This window comes from Anabrus simplex, chromosome 9 (genome assembly GCF_040414725.1).
Source record: "Anabrus simplex isolate iqAnaSimp1 chromosome 9, ASM4041472v1, whole genome shotgun sequence".
Classification (NCBI taxonomy): Eukaryota; Metazoa; Arthropoda; class Insecta; order Orthoptera; family Tettigoniidae; genus Anabrus; species Anabrus simplex.
In genome coordinates, this window is record NC_090273.1 from 130,253,219 (window position 1) to 130,267,211 (window position 13,993).

Below are 13,993 nucleotides of genomic sequence, written 5' to 3' on the forward strand. Positions count from 1 at the left end.
GGTGCACACAAACAATTTTTTTTGTTATGCAACAATTTTGTCATTGTTGCCTTACTATTTATCATTTATACAATGGACATTGAAGTGATTTCATTGGTTTCTGCTAGTGATCGGAAATAAATTAAATAAACAAATGTTGATTTGTTTCATCCAGCTTGGAATGAGAGACTGCTGAAGGGAAATTTTTACTTTTTTTAGTAAGAAACTGCAGACATATTATGGAAAGTTTTGATGTGGATTCATTCTAACTTAGGGGGTCTCCGGCAAAGAATCGGTCTAATGCTATTCATGTAACACAAAAAGTTATAGTTCTTTTTTTTTTTTTTTTAAGTAGAAGGATGATTACACAAGACAGGGCTGCAATAGCTGACTTAGTGCATATGATGCCATCACAAGGAAAGGTATGTTTTTGGCAGTTGAAAGTCAGTTACCGCTTGGTGTAGCTTGGCATATAGATGTCCCACAGAGACGTGTGAGGTGTAATTTGACTCATCTCGGCGAGATCTATCTGAAAAATCTGGAAAATAAAAACATATTGTTGGTTTTGTGACTGAAAATTTACAAATTTCTTTAACTTTACATAAATGTCCAAATATATGAATAACAACGGGGCAGAGGCCTGTAGAAAACGTATGCAGGAGAAAGCTAGACTCAATAAGGGATTGAATAAGACTGAATGAAATGGCTTGAACTAGCAGTGCTGGCCTCAACCAGTATTCATCAAAATTTTGCTATAAGTTATGCTAATGGAAATTTAATTGGATAAATAGAATTATGTGAAAATTTTAACTTATTATTTCCAAATACAAGAGCCTCCGTGGCTCAGGCGGCAGCGTGCCGGCCTCTCACCACTTGGTTCTGTGGTTCCAATCCTGGTCACTCCATTTGAGATTTGTGCTGGACAAAGTGGAGGCAGGACAGGTTTTTCTCCAGGTACTCCAGTTTTCCCTGTCATAATTCATTCCAGCAACACTCTCCAATATCATTTCATTTCATCTGTCATTCATGAATCATTGCCCCAGAGGAGTGCGACAGGCTTCGGCAGCTGCCACAATTCCTATCCTCACCACTAGATTGGGGCTTCATTCATTCCATTCCTCACCCGGTCGAATGACTGGAAACAGGATGTGGATTTTCATTTTCATTTCCAAATACAATGCATGTTAGACAGTGGATGCAGAGAACAAAAAGAAAATGAACACCCTTCTTAGGACAAAGTCTCAGCAGAAATGATACATGAAAGGGCTGTAGAGATTTCAGACTAATTGAGAAAATTCTAATCGGAGCAAATGAAAATATATTAGTCGGATCGCAAGAACCAAACAGAAAGTGAACGTGGCTCAAGTGTTCCAATGTGGCCAGTAAAGTTAATAATAATAATAATAAATAAATAAATAAATAAATAGTGATACTCCGTGGCTCAGGCAGCAGTGCGCCAGCCTCTCACCGCAGGGTTCCGTGGTTCACATCCCAGTCCATGTTAGATTTGTGCTGGACAAAGCGGAAGCAGGACAGGTTTTCCCTGTCATCTTTCATTCCAGCAACACTCTCCAATATCATTTCATTTCATATGTCAGTCACTAATCATTGCCCCAGAGAAGTGTGACAGGCTTCCTCACCCGGCACAATTCCGATCCTCGCTGCTAGATGGGGCCTTCATTCATTCCATTCCTGACCCAGTGGAATGACTGGAAACAGGCTGTGTATTTTCATTTTTCAAATAAATAAATAAATAAATAAATAAATAAATAAATAACTCTTAGGAGCTGTTCCTAGAAAAGCCTACCATGTCTTTTTTAGATATTTCTTAGTGTGGATATACTTTGAGAAGCTGATCCATCTTTTGGGATCCACTCTAATTCGTCAAAGTACAAACATACATTCAGCTATTCCACTGGAGGAATATCTCACTGTAACTTTAAGGTAAGGTTTATGCAACATATTGTTAGATTGTTGTAAACTTAAATTATGTATGTTTACTTCACATGTCATGGCTTTATTGAAGATCATATTAAAATTATCAGAGTTCTCAGAAAAATTAGAAACATACAATCACTGGAATCGCTTGTTGGATGACCCATTGGAATATCAGATCTATTATGAAAGGTAGGAGATATCTGGGGAGATAGATCTGCTTAAGGCAGGTACCTTGGGGATATATTTGATGATATACCATATTTCCAGTGTGCACGACTTGACAATTCATACCTGTGAAACAGTAAAGTGATTAACAGGAATGTAATGTTCTGAATGTTGAATATCCAAACGACCAAGCTGGATAGTAGTTTGGGGTAAACGGTTTACTCTTGAAAACTTGTAGAGCTTTGATTTGAGCATCAGTTTTTTTGTTCATTGGTTCCTCTTTCTACACAAGAGAAAGGGCAAAATTTCTGTTTTGATCATGGTTCTCTTTCTTTTTCTGTAATATTTGTAATAATGATTCTTCGTAACATATTTGTAATAATAATTCTTTAAGTAATAATAATAATAACTTAAATGTTTCCACCTTTTCAATACAATATATTCACAAATTTACAAAATTATACGGTACTAGTTTCGACCCATCTAGGGGTCATCATCAGCCGTATTGGAGCAAAGATCATTTGTGGCGAAATCCTAACCATCAATAATAATTCTTTGCAAGATTTTTTTTTGTACACTTTGTGCTTATTCAAGGATGAGGATTTGTCTCCATTGATACTTCAGCCTTGCTGTAATGTGATCTTCATCTTCATCCTCTGCCACAATTACAGCCACCTTGCAACTTATTGAACATACCCACATGATTGGCAATAGAAACAGCCGCTTGTTGAAACATTAATGCTTCCTTCGTTCATGTGCTGCCTGCCCAGGCTTTATATCTTTTTTGTACGGAATTCTCTAAAGATTTTCAACTTTATGCCCTATATAAGAAAAACATTTTCAGGTATGTTGCTACAGGTGCACACTAATATCACCTTTTCCATAATACTTAATTGGCATGACGGCAGTGAGAGAAATAGTGAATTCTACATACTCGTAAATAGGGAGAATTTTATAACCCCTGTACATGCTGGGGGGGGGGAGAAGATTGGTTAAAAATAGCAATCAGTTGTATGCACACAGTCAGTTTTCTAAACATATTTGAAGCAGTGTATGGGAAGCATGTAAAAATTATTGAACCTCAATGTAGTGGTTTTCAGTATCACCACTGCAAGAGAGATTTCTCAATAGTGCTTATGGCTTGGGTGAACACGGATTACCAGTTTTTGCGCTTGTGTATATTAACATTGGGTCATCTGTGACAACAAATGATTCTACCTTATTTTAATATGGGTAAACGAGTGAAGAACAACACATTGGGCCTATATAATGATAGTCATCTGTTTAGCGACGAGAATAGGAAAGTAACGCCATTTTGTGTTGTGAATGAGGCATTAGGATTGTTGAAACATAAATTACTTGGAAAAAGTTTCCTACGTACCTGAAACTAATTTATAATTATCATTATACGAGAACACACTGAACGGTAGATGTACATTTGGAATTTTATGCAACAGATTATTAATTTTACATAGATCCCTCCTGCAAACATAGAGTCTTGTGATGATATTGATATGGCATTCTCTGTACTTCATAATTAAGTACGACTCAAAGATGGTATACAATTCACGGACACTTTTTACGTGTGTGAACTTGAAAGCACATCAAGCATCCCTGAAAGGTGAACTTTTACTGCTACCAATGTAAGGAACTATTTTGCAACTTACTTCATATCACCCCAAGAATCTGTTCCATGGCAGTATGTAAAACTATAGCTGTAAATTTTATATATATATTGTAGTGAACACTCAATATTTCACCACTCTATATGTTCCCCACTATATAAAAACATACTCAGCTTTTATGACTAACTTGTTTCAGTCTAAACCTATATCAGTATTCAGTCCAGTCACACTCTATTTCCAGAAGGGTAAGGAGGTCCATGACCATTACAGTTGTGATAAAAATGTTGTATTACTGTATATACATGAATACGCCATATCTGTGTACCCTAATTTTAGAAGGGAAAATTTTCTTATTTTGTGTTTTATTTACAAGAAAATTTAATAAAATATAAATTTGTTTTAAGAAATGTGTCATAATCTTCACATGCTGTTGCAGAAGCATCCAGGACTCTATATACAGTAGGAAAAGAAAATGCAAATTACATTTTTTATCGATATTGAAATATGTGCAATAAAATATTAATTCAATAATTGCATGTTCTGTTACCTCTATTCATCATAATCACTAGTGGAAGAATCATATTTGTTGTCGCCATCTTCCCATGGAGCGTGATCCGTTCGCGTTTTACCCACTCTCAAATCCGAGTCACATCAGACCGCTTGGTCATTCTACTCTGCGTGAACTAGTCTTTATCATCAGTTGTCCATTGCATGTATAGCTGATTTGGTGCTGCTTTGAATGCTCGGTTTATACACACATCTAGTGGTTGGAGGATGGGTGTTAAGCCTCTAGGGATAATCACCAAATAAATTTCCCCTTTTTGCAACTTCTGTCGCACTTCTTGAGTTGTGTGTCCATGGAAGCTGTCTAGGACCAACATGCTATATAAATTTACAGCGCACCTAGGTGATGTTGCAAAACACACGGTCGCTGTCCATCCACCCTTTCAGATTTGCTCTCACCAGTACGCCTTTCACTGCTCCAGAGTTTTTTGTTTTTCTTTTAAATATCATGTAAAGTGGTAGCTATCGTCCATCGCCAGTTATAAACAACCTTAGTTTTTCATCGCCATAAGTTCTTATCATTACACTGTATTCCTCCTTTTTGTTGACGGTGTTGTTGAGCTGTATTTGAAAAATAGACCTGTAATTGCTCCGCATTACCAATTTGTGATAGTATATATGCATGTTCTCGATGCAAATTTATTACATAGCAATAAAAATTCACTATCTCTTCCTTGTATTCACCTGAAAGCAATGCTAGTTTTTCTCCAGAAGTAAAATCCATTGTGATTTTAAAAATCTTGTTAGCCAGCCCCAGTTAGCTTTGAAGCCGATAATGCCTAGTTCCTTGGCTATCGCCAAAGCTTTCACTTGTAACTGCATATCTCTGTTGGTTCGTATCGTGTACATAATCACATAGCCTTTTTCCAAGGTTTGGATGCTTCGCTTTTTGGCTGCTAAATGCCCAGGCTTTTTTTCGTGAAGTTTTTTTTTTCACCAATCAGGAATACAGCTTCCTCTGACATCGTGCTTTCTTCGTGGTGTGTGTTTTCCATTGTTCTCTGCATCTTCAGTAATGCTAAGCTTTCTTTAGGCATGAACGAGTGGTAACAATCATGACGCACAAGTCGCCTACGGGAGTCAAATAAAAAGACCTGTACCTGGCGAGCCAAAGTCCTCGGACATCCCAGTACTAAAAGCCATACGCCGTTTCATTTCAGTGATAACAAGAACTTGTAGCCATACGTAACACTTGGTTCATACTTCACTTCTAATTTCCTGCTAACAGCACATAGACCAAGGCCGGACAGCTGTATAGTGTAAAGGGATCTATTGTTTGAGGTGAGGCAGTACCAGTACCAAACCATATTTCAAATAATGCATGCACCCCCATTTTTTCCTCGCTAAATTCTGGAAAAAATATACATGGATTATTCGTGTATATGTGGCATTCATATAAGATCCTATTAGTGAGGTAACGGAGGGGGGGGGGGGGGGCAAATCCATAAATTTTCCTCCCAGGTATTTCTGGAATCACTGGAGCTTCCCAGGCACACTTTGGTCTTGTAGTTATTTAACCCTAGAACTGGTAATGTCAAATCTTGTTGTTGCAGCCATACTTGTCTAACTAAAATAAAAAATATCCACTAGGTATGAAATAAAATTATGAAGATTTATATATCTGTGTAAAGCTAATACATTGAGAATTGTCGTGCTGACACAAAATTGTGTATTTTTTTTTTAACTGGAAAAATGTAGTCAGTTCAAAAATTGTAATTCCTAAATTCAAAAATAATAATAAAACTTTTGATCATGTGTACACAGAAGTTAAACATGCCACAAACAAATGAAATATACAGATTGTGATTGATATATCTGTAATGCACTAACAAAAGATTGATAACTCTGAGAGATATTCTTGAAAATATTAGGGAAAGAGTATTGGCATGCAATCATTACTTTGATTCACCCTGTGTCGCTTACTCCTCTTGGCTCTGGGACTACTTCTGAAGGAGTGCTCCAGTTCAGGCCAACATTACATGCAGGACACCAGTAGCTTGACCTACCCCCTTCTTTGATGAGGGTCTACATACAATGTGTCCTGGCAGGTGAGTAAATTCATGCTTCTGTCCATCTTCATTTTCAGTGGGAACTGGATTATTAGCTGGTGGATCCTCCCTGCACAGATCCTCAATAATGGACACAACAAATCTGTATTTATCCATTTTGGGGGGAGGGGGGATCTGCATTCTTTGAATGAATAATGCATGCATTCTGAGCAACAATGTCCCAACAAATTGAAAAATCTATTTTATCAATTACCTTCGTGTGGGCTTATTAGAAGTAATGTAGTACACGCTTTTGTCCGCAAGATCAACCCCTCGCATTCCCTTACTGTTCTCCCCAATTATTATGGGTTTTACACTTTCTTTCCCTCTTTTGCTTCACCCTAATTTACCTTCAGCACTGACACCTGCTGATAAAAAGAACACTGGTTTACAATTTTTATTGTATAAAAAATGCCTGTAATCAGGTGGTACCCTTTTCCATACAAATTACAAGCTTCTGTCAACTGCATGACTACATGATCGGCAAGACCCTCAGGTGCTCATGTTTCATATAGGCTAAGGTTTTGCCGCTATAATTCTCTATGTGAAGCACATAACCTGTCTGGTTTTCGCACAATTGAAACTTTTTTAGTCAAAATCTGGAATGTATTTTTGTGGTACATAGTGACTCTTGAATTTCATGTTCAAGTAGTCTTTGTGCCAAGGGTCGAATCCAGGTGTACCACAAGGAATGGGATCACTGGAGATTACATGCAGAAATTGCTAATGATTTGAAATACTTTTAGAGGCATAATGTTTGAATAAAACTCTATTTTCTGAGAGGAGAGTTGTTTCCAGTAATGTGCAGTGTTCTTTCGAATTGCAAGGCCCATGTTCAGAGAAATGCCAATGAATTTTTTGAGCATGGCAACTTACACATCTTTCCACTTACGCCTACTGTGGATGGCTGGCCAAATAATCTTTATTTTTGGAAATGAAATTGGCAGCATACTTATTTGTTTCTCATGCAGTTGTGGTCCGTATGTGAGTGCTAAAATACAAGGGTAATCTCAAAAATAAGGTCTCCTATTTTTTTTATAAATACAGAACTCTGTTTGTGTGGCTGTTGGTCACAATATTGTGAAGAGAGTTTCCCGCGCTCGCATATAAACATGCGCACGCTGCACTGAGGCACTCAGTCTTGGCTTGGTAGCCGTTGAGAATGGAGCTCCTGTTGGATGTTACTGTGAAGTGCGCACAGTTATTCGGATTTTGAACACAGAAGATACTGAACCAATTGAAATCCATCACCAATTGACGGAAGTGTATGGTGAATCGTGCATGAATGTCAAAAATGTTCGTAAGTGGTGTAGAGAGTTTGCAGCCGGTCGGACTGAAATTCACGACGAATGAACAAAGGAGCAGGAGACCGTCAGTTTTCCATCGAGACAGTCGTGAAGGTTGAGCAAATCATGCGTGAAGATCAACAGATCTCCCTGGATGATCTCTGCACTTTGGTTCCTGAAGTTTCCCGAAGCGCCGCTCACAACTTCCTGAACAGCATGGCGGTGAGCTAACATGACATGGGCATACAAAAACTGTCACAGCGTCTACAAAATTGCATCGACCGAAATGATGATTATGTAGAAAAATAGCTAAATGTTCAAGCTGTAAAGTGATGTAAACCATTGTAGAAATAAACAGGTGTATGTGTTTATTAAAAAAATAGGAGACCTTATTTTTGGGATTACCTTCGTACAAAAGGTATTCAATTGTCGTAGACCACTTACCATGGCTTCTGACTGTAACATCAGTTACAGTAGTGACAGGCTCATCATCACTTTCATCATCATCTGGAGCAGTTTCCAACCACAGGGTGATTCTGCTTGGAACATAAGCTTCTCCGTCGTTTTCTGTCCATCCACCACTTCTCATCTCTCACTGTTGTTTAGTTCTCTCCTCTTGCCTCAGTGTTCTTCTTTACACCTTGCAGCCATCTGTCTCTCGGTCTTCCTGCAGTCTCCTTCCCTTTATCTCCATTTCTAACATCTTTCTTGGTATCCTCTTTTCTCCCATTCTCTTAACATGTCCATACCACTGCAGACTTGATTTTTCTATCTTTTCCTGTAGGGGTATCTCATTTACTTTCACTTTCCAGTATTTGATGCAAAAGAACAGCTGTTACACATTTCCTGGAATCAGTTGGTTCATTCTCAATATCCTCTAAGTTCACTTTCATCTTCCAACAAATTTTGCATTACTTCATTATTAATGTTCTGTAATGAAGATGCCACTATACTACGCTATACTAAAGATGTATATAATCAATTAAATAATGTGTATGTATACACATACAGAAAACAATGAAATAGAATAGCAAAGCAAAGTGCATGAAGGTTTGTTAAAATTGTTTAAAAAAACTATTTCAAATAGTTTGTGTTGGGTCCACCTTGTCAGTACACTTTTTATAATTGAAAATTATTTATTCATACACGTCTTAGGAACATTGTGCATTCCCTTCATCAGTGAAGTCAATCAAAGAATAAAAACAATATAACACTATCTTTTGTTTAGCCCACAATTTAAAGAAGTATTATATCATAATTCACCATATAAATGAATAAACAAACATTAGTAAAATATTATGAAAATTTAATATTTTTAAAATTTTATGTAGTGATAAATTTGAAAAATTTAATATTTTTAAAATTTTATGTAGGGATAAATTTAAAAATGTAATATTTTTGAAATTTTTGTAATTATAATTTTCATATAGGCAGTGGCACTCAAACAGATGGACAGAAAAATTTGATTCATTTATTTCCATGAAATTGTGCCCAAAGAGGTTGTAATTATGAATGAAACTGAACTGACCAAGAGTTGACAACTGCTGTGGACATTGAGAATTCGTACATGTTTTGAGAAAAGATCATTCTGCTCTCTTCTCCAGCGAACTAACATTTTAAAAATTCCAGTGACTTGTTTAAAATTATGAAATAATTAGATGTTCAATTATTATCAAAACATTGCATAAATATTTGAAATACAGCTATTACATAATGTGTTTTTTTTTGTTTTTTTTTTTGCTAGGGGCTTTACGTCGCACCGACACAGATAGGTCTTATGGCGACGATGGGATAGGAAAGGCCTAGGAGTTGGAAGGAAGCGGCCGTGGCCTTAATTAAGGTACAGCCCCAGCATTTGCCTGGTGTGAAAATGGGAAACCACGGAAAACCATCTTCAGGGCTGCCGATAGTGGGATTCGAACCTACTATCTCTCGGATGCAAGCTCACAGCCGCGCGCCTCCACGCGCACGACCAACTCGCCCGGTCTTAAAATAATAAAATGGTCCCCTCAGATAACACCATATACTTGTTCTTCTAGGACTGTGAATGTAAATAAGCTGTGGCATGCTATGTATTGCAGGTAACGGGAAAGTAGTAGGGTAGTGACTTCTTAACTCTTATTGGAAGAATGTTCTAAACCTTGATAGGGATAAAGGTCGTAGATTCATTCTTCTTCTACTTTCCGATGAGGCCTGCTAAGAACCACGTGCCAATTTCGGTTCAGTTCTTCATACTTTGTTTTCTCTTCTGCTCCTTCCATCTTTCATCCTTTCACTATGCTGTTTCCTTCTGTCCTCGGACCATTTCACTCCAGGCTTCTTGTTCAATCTTCCTTGGAATCCTTCCATACTTACTACGCTCTTTCTAATTTCTTCTTTTCTTATATTATTTCTTTTTAAATCTTTCTTTACTTCTTTGAATCCAGCTAGTTGTTGGCTTTTTGTGCCAAAGGTACTTGAAAATCCTTTTTTTTAATCTGGAATCATCCATTCTGTAAATGTTGTTGTTTGAGTCATCAGTCCATAGACTGGTTTGATGCAGCTCTCCATGCCACCCTATCCTGTGCTAACCTTTTCATTTCTACGTAACTATTGCATCCTACATCTGCTCTAATCTGCTTGTCATATTCATACCTTGGTCTACCCCTACCGTTCTTACCACCTACACTTCCTTCAAAAACCAACTGAACAAGTCCTGGGTGTCTTAAGTTGTGTCCTATGATTCTGTCTCTTCTTCTCGTCAAATTTAGCCAAATCGATCTCCTCTCACCAATTCGATTCAGTATCTCTTCATTTGTGATTCGATCTATATGTCCAAAAAATTGCAATCTCCTTTTTCTTATGGTTTCTTAATTTTCTCCTTTTTTTACACATGGGTTTATCAATGTAAACAAGTTTTCTTCTACTAAAATTTCATTCAAATCTAAGTCACTATTACCTTTTTGTGACAAGTAGATAAAAAATTTCTCCAAGATATTCATGTAATTCCATTTCTGAACTCTGCACAGTAATTTGTATCCTTTTCTATATTTGTAAAAGTATGATTGTTTTTATGCATATGTACGCACATAGTTGAATATTTTCTGTGTTTCACTGCATTCATGTGCTCTTTATATAGAATTTCTAAACTTCTTCCTGATTGTCCGATGTACGGGTTTTTTTTTGACATTCCTGACAGGTCAAGCCTAAACACCTGTTCTATGATATTGACTGAGTCTTTCAATTTTGTGTGAATTAATTTTTTTTAACTGGGCGAGTTGGCCGTGCGGTTAGAGGCGCATGGCTGTCAACTTGCATCCGGGAGACAGCGAGTTCGAATCCCACTGTCGGCAGCCCTGAAGATGGTTTTCCATGGTTTCCCATTTTCACACCAGGCAAATGCTGGGGCTGTACCTTATTTAAGGCCACGGTCGCTTCCTTCCAACTCCTAGGCCTTTCCTATCCCTTCATCGCCATAAGACCTATCTGTGTCGGTGCGATATAAAGCCACTAGCAAAAAAAAAATTGTTGTTGTTAGTTCTATACACTATTTCAATGTCCTTTTTTTTTAATGTTAGACAATTCATATGAGTGTTTATTTTTATATGAGAGCACTGCATTTCATTTTATATTTTTGCCATTAAGTAGAGTTGTTTTAGGCATTTCCATAATTTAATTATTTATTCTCCTAATGTAATGCTTAGAATATCCATTACTTTTGCAGTTTCATGAATTATTTAAATTTCCTTATCAAAGTTGTCTTTTTTTAAGGGAGTGTTAAATGCTCTATAAATTATACCATAGGAAGTCGTCTTTTTTTTTTTTTTTTTTTTTTTTATGTTGACCAGGGTGATTAGAATCTTTTCTAATAATGGTATTAATTTGTGTAGGTTTCCTAAATATTTGGTATTTGAATCAGTTATTATTTCTAATTATTGTAATGCCAAAATAAAATAATTTAGAGTTTTATTCTTTTTAGATTCCGTTGTGAACTGTTCGTATCTAATTCATTAAAATCTAAAAGAATGCAGTGAAACACAGAAGATATTCAGCTACGCACGAACATTTGCATAACAACAATCCTAGTTTTAGGAATATAGAAAAGGATATGAAATTATTGTACACAGTTCACATGAATATCTTGAAGAAACTGTTTATCTACTTGTCTGTCACAAAAAGGTAAAATAGTGACATAAATTTAAATGAAAATTTAGCCAAGGAAAACTTGTTAAAATGGCAAACTCATGTGTTTAAAAAATAAATGATAATGAATCTACGACCTTTCTTCCTGTCAAGGTTTAGAACGCTCTTCCAATAAGAGTTAAGAATTCAATACCCTACTACTTTCCCGTTACCTGCAATACATTGCTTGCCACAGCTGATTTACATTCACAGTTCTAGAAGAACAGTTGTTGTCGGAGTGGACCATTTTATTAGTTTAAGATCTTTGAAGACGAGAATAATACATTTATGTAATATCTGTATTTCAATTGTTTAAGTGATCTAATTGTTTTATAATTTTAATCAAGTCATTGGAATTAGTGAAGTATTAATTCACTGAAGAAGAGAATTATCTTTTCTCAAAACGTACCATTAAATAATACATATTATATAGTTTTTTTAATAGTATTGACAAGGTGGACTCATTATGGCCTCTTTATTTTCATTGCAGTAAGATTGTCACTGTAAGTAGTCAGTACAGGCCACTTTAGGCCATTAATATGGTCAAGTTTATAGATTCCAGAAAGCAGACTGTCATGACATCTGTTAATGAATTGAGGAAATTATGTGAATAAATACAAACATGCCAAATATTTGACAGTGCCACTACAGCAGGTACCAAAGTGTTACCAGTTACAAGGAAAGGCAGAGTGAGAAATGATGATGTTAGGAAGGAAGTTGGGATAGGAAAGCTAAATGAGAGAATTGAGAAGAATAAACTAAGGTGGTTTGGACATGTAAAGAGGATGGAGGAATAGAATTCCAAGACAGATGCTGGAGGCAAAGTGCAAGGGCAAGAGAGCAAGAGGAAGACCTAGAAAAAGGTGGATTAAATCAGTGAAGAGCGGCATAAGAAGACTAAATGTAGACTGGAACAAGATCGTGGAAGTAAAGAGGAAGATGGAGAAGTGCCATAAATACCCTGACCTGGCAGGAGCTGGATAAGGGAAAATTATGATGATGATACCAGTTCTAGGGTTAAGGCCAGATGCCCTTCCTGACGGCACGTGATTTTTGAGATAAAAATCTCAACCCAGGATTGACCAGCATTCGAACCTCAGCCTTCTGGGTGGGAAGTCAGCAACTAAGCTATTGACCTAAATGCACGAAAAAAGCAGCAAAATATGCATCCATGTATGGACTTAAAAAACAGGATATATGCACTGAAAATAACAACATATGCTGTGTTCAAAAACAAAATATGATAACTTATTTTTAGTTTTTAAGCAAATTATTTTAATTTACTATGTTGGCAAGTGAAAAGCAGGAAATTTCATTAGAATGCCCTTGTTATTGTTGACAGGTGGTGAAATTTGAGTTTAGCAAGCGTAAATAAGTCTATGAACACTTCCTGTTACTTCCACCCCAATCATAATGCAGTGTTCTGCGTAACAACTGTCAAATTCTTGCGAAGTTGACAATAAGACGGCTTCTTGTATTAATTATCTCAGCTTTTCATGTATATATCATACCGTCTCAATATTATGCATTTGAGTCAGCAGTGCCTTTAATTAATTAATGCTTTGTTGATTGCTATAGAATTACCCTCAATGTATTATTCACTAACACAACAGTGCACTGAATATTCTTTAATTGCATTATTGCAATAAATAAGTATAATGTTTTACTATGTCTCTCTCCTGTACTTTTCCTTCTGGTTGTCCGTATTCTTAATCTTGTTGTAAGTAGTAGATTGCTAAAAACAATCAACAAAATAAGCTTTTATATGCACTAAAAGCTGAAATATGTATGGACTAATTCAATATACAGGTATGTGCACTGTAAAATCTCGTCCTTTGGTTGCAAATAACCTAAAACGCATTCATATAATGGTAGCAGCATATAATTTCCTACTAAGGAATAAAATATGCAAATATGCTCAAATCTGTCCCCTAGTGATAACATACCTGGTTTTATGTTTTGGTTTTTTGGACAATCTTTCCCATGCAGTATTGTAGTTGTTCACATACAACCTGCCACAATCTTTCCTTCATATTCACTTTAGAATACCCTTTCAATGCTTTATTGTACAAAGATGCTCTTCATTGAACTTTGTCAATCAATAAATCATTGTCATTATCCTTATCTTGTGGTAAGTGCTCAAGCACTGACAGTTGCACTGTAGCTGTTATATCGCCGAATGACATTTCATCGCCTGTTTTGGGAGAACTCATTATAGATAGCACAC

At 36.4% G+C, this 13,993-nt stretch overlaps 1 long non-coding RNA gene across 1 annotated transcript in view; it reads right to left on the minus strand.

The window, feature by feature from the left end:
* Positions 1-309: 309 nt before the first annotated feature.
* Positions 310-13,993, minus strand: part of LOC137502188 (uncharacterized) — a 106,275-nt gene continuing 92,591 nt past the window's right edge. Inside the window, exon 2 of the long non-coding RNA XR_011018706.1 lies at positions 310-517. This is a non-coding gene — a long non-coding RNA (uncharacterized lncRNA). The remainder of the gene's footprint in view (positions 518-13,993) is intronic.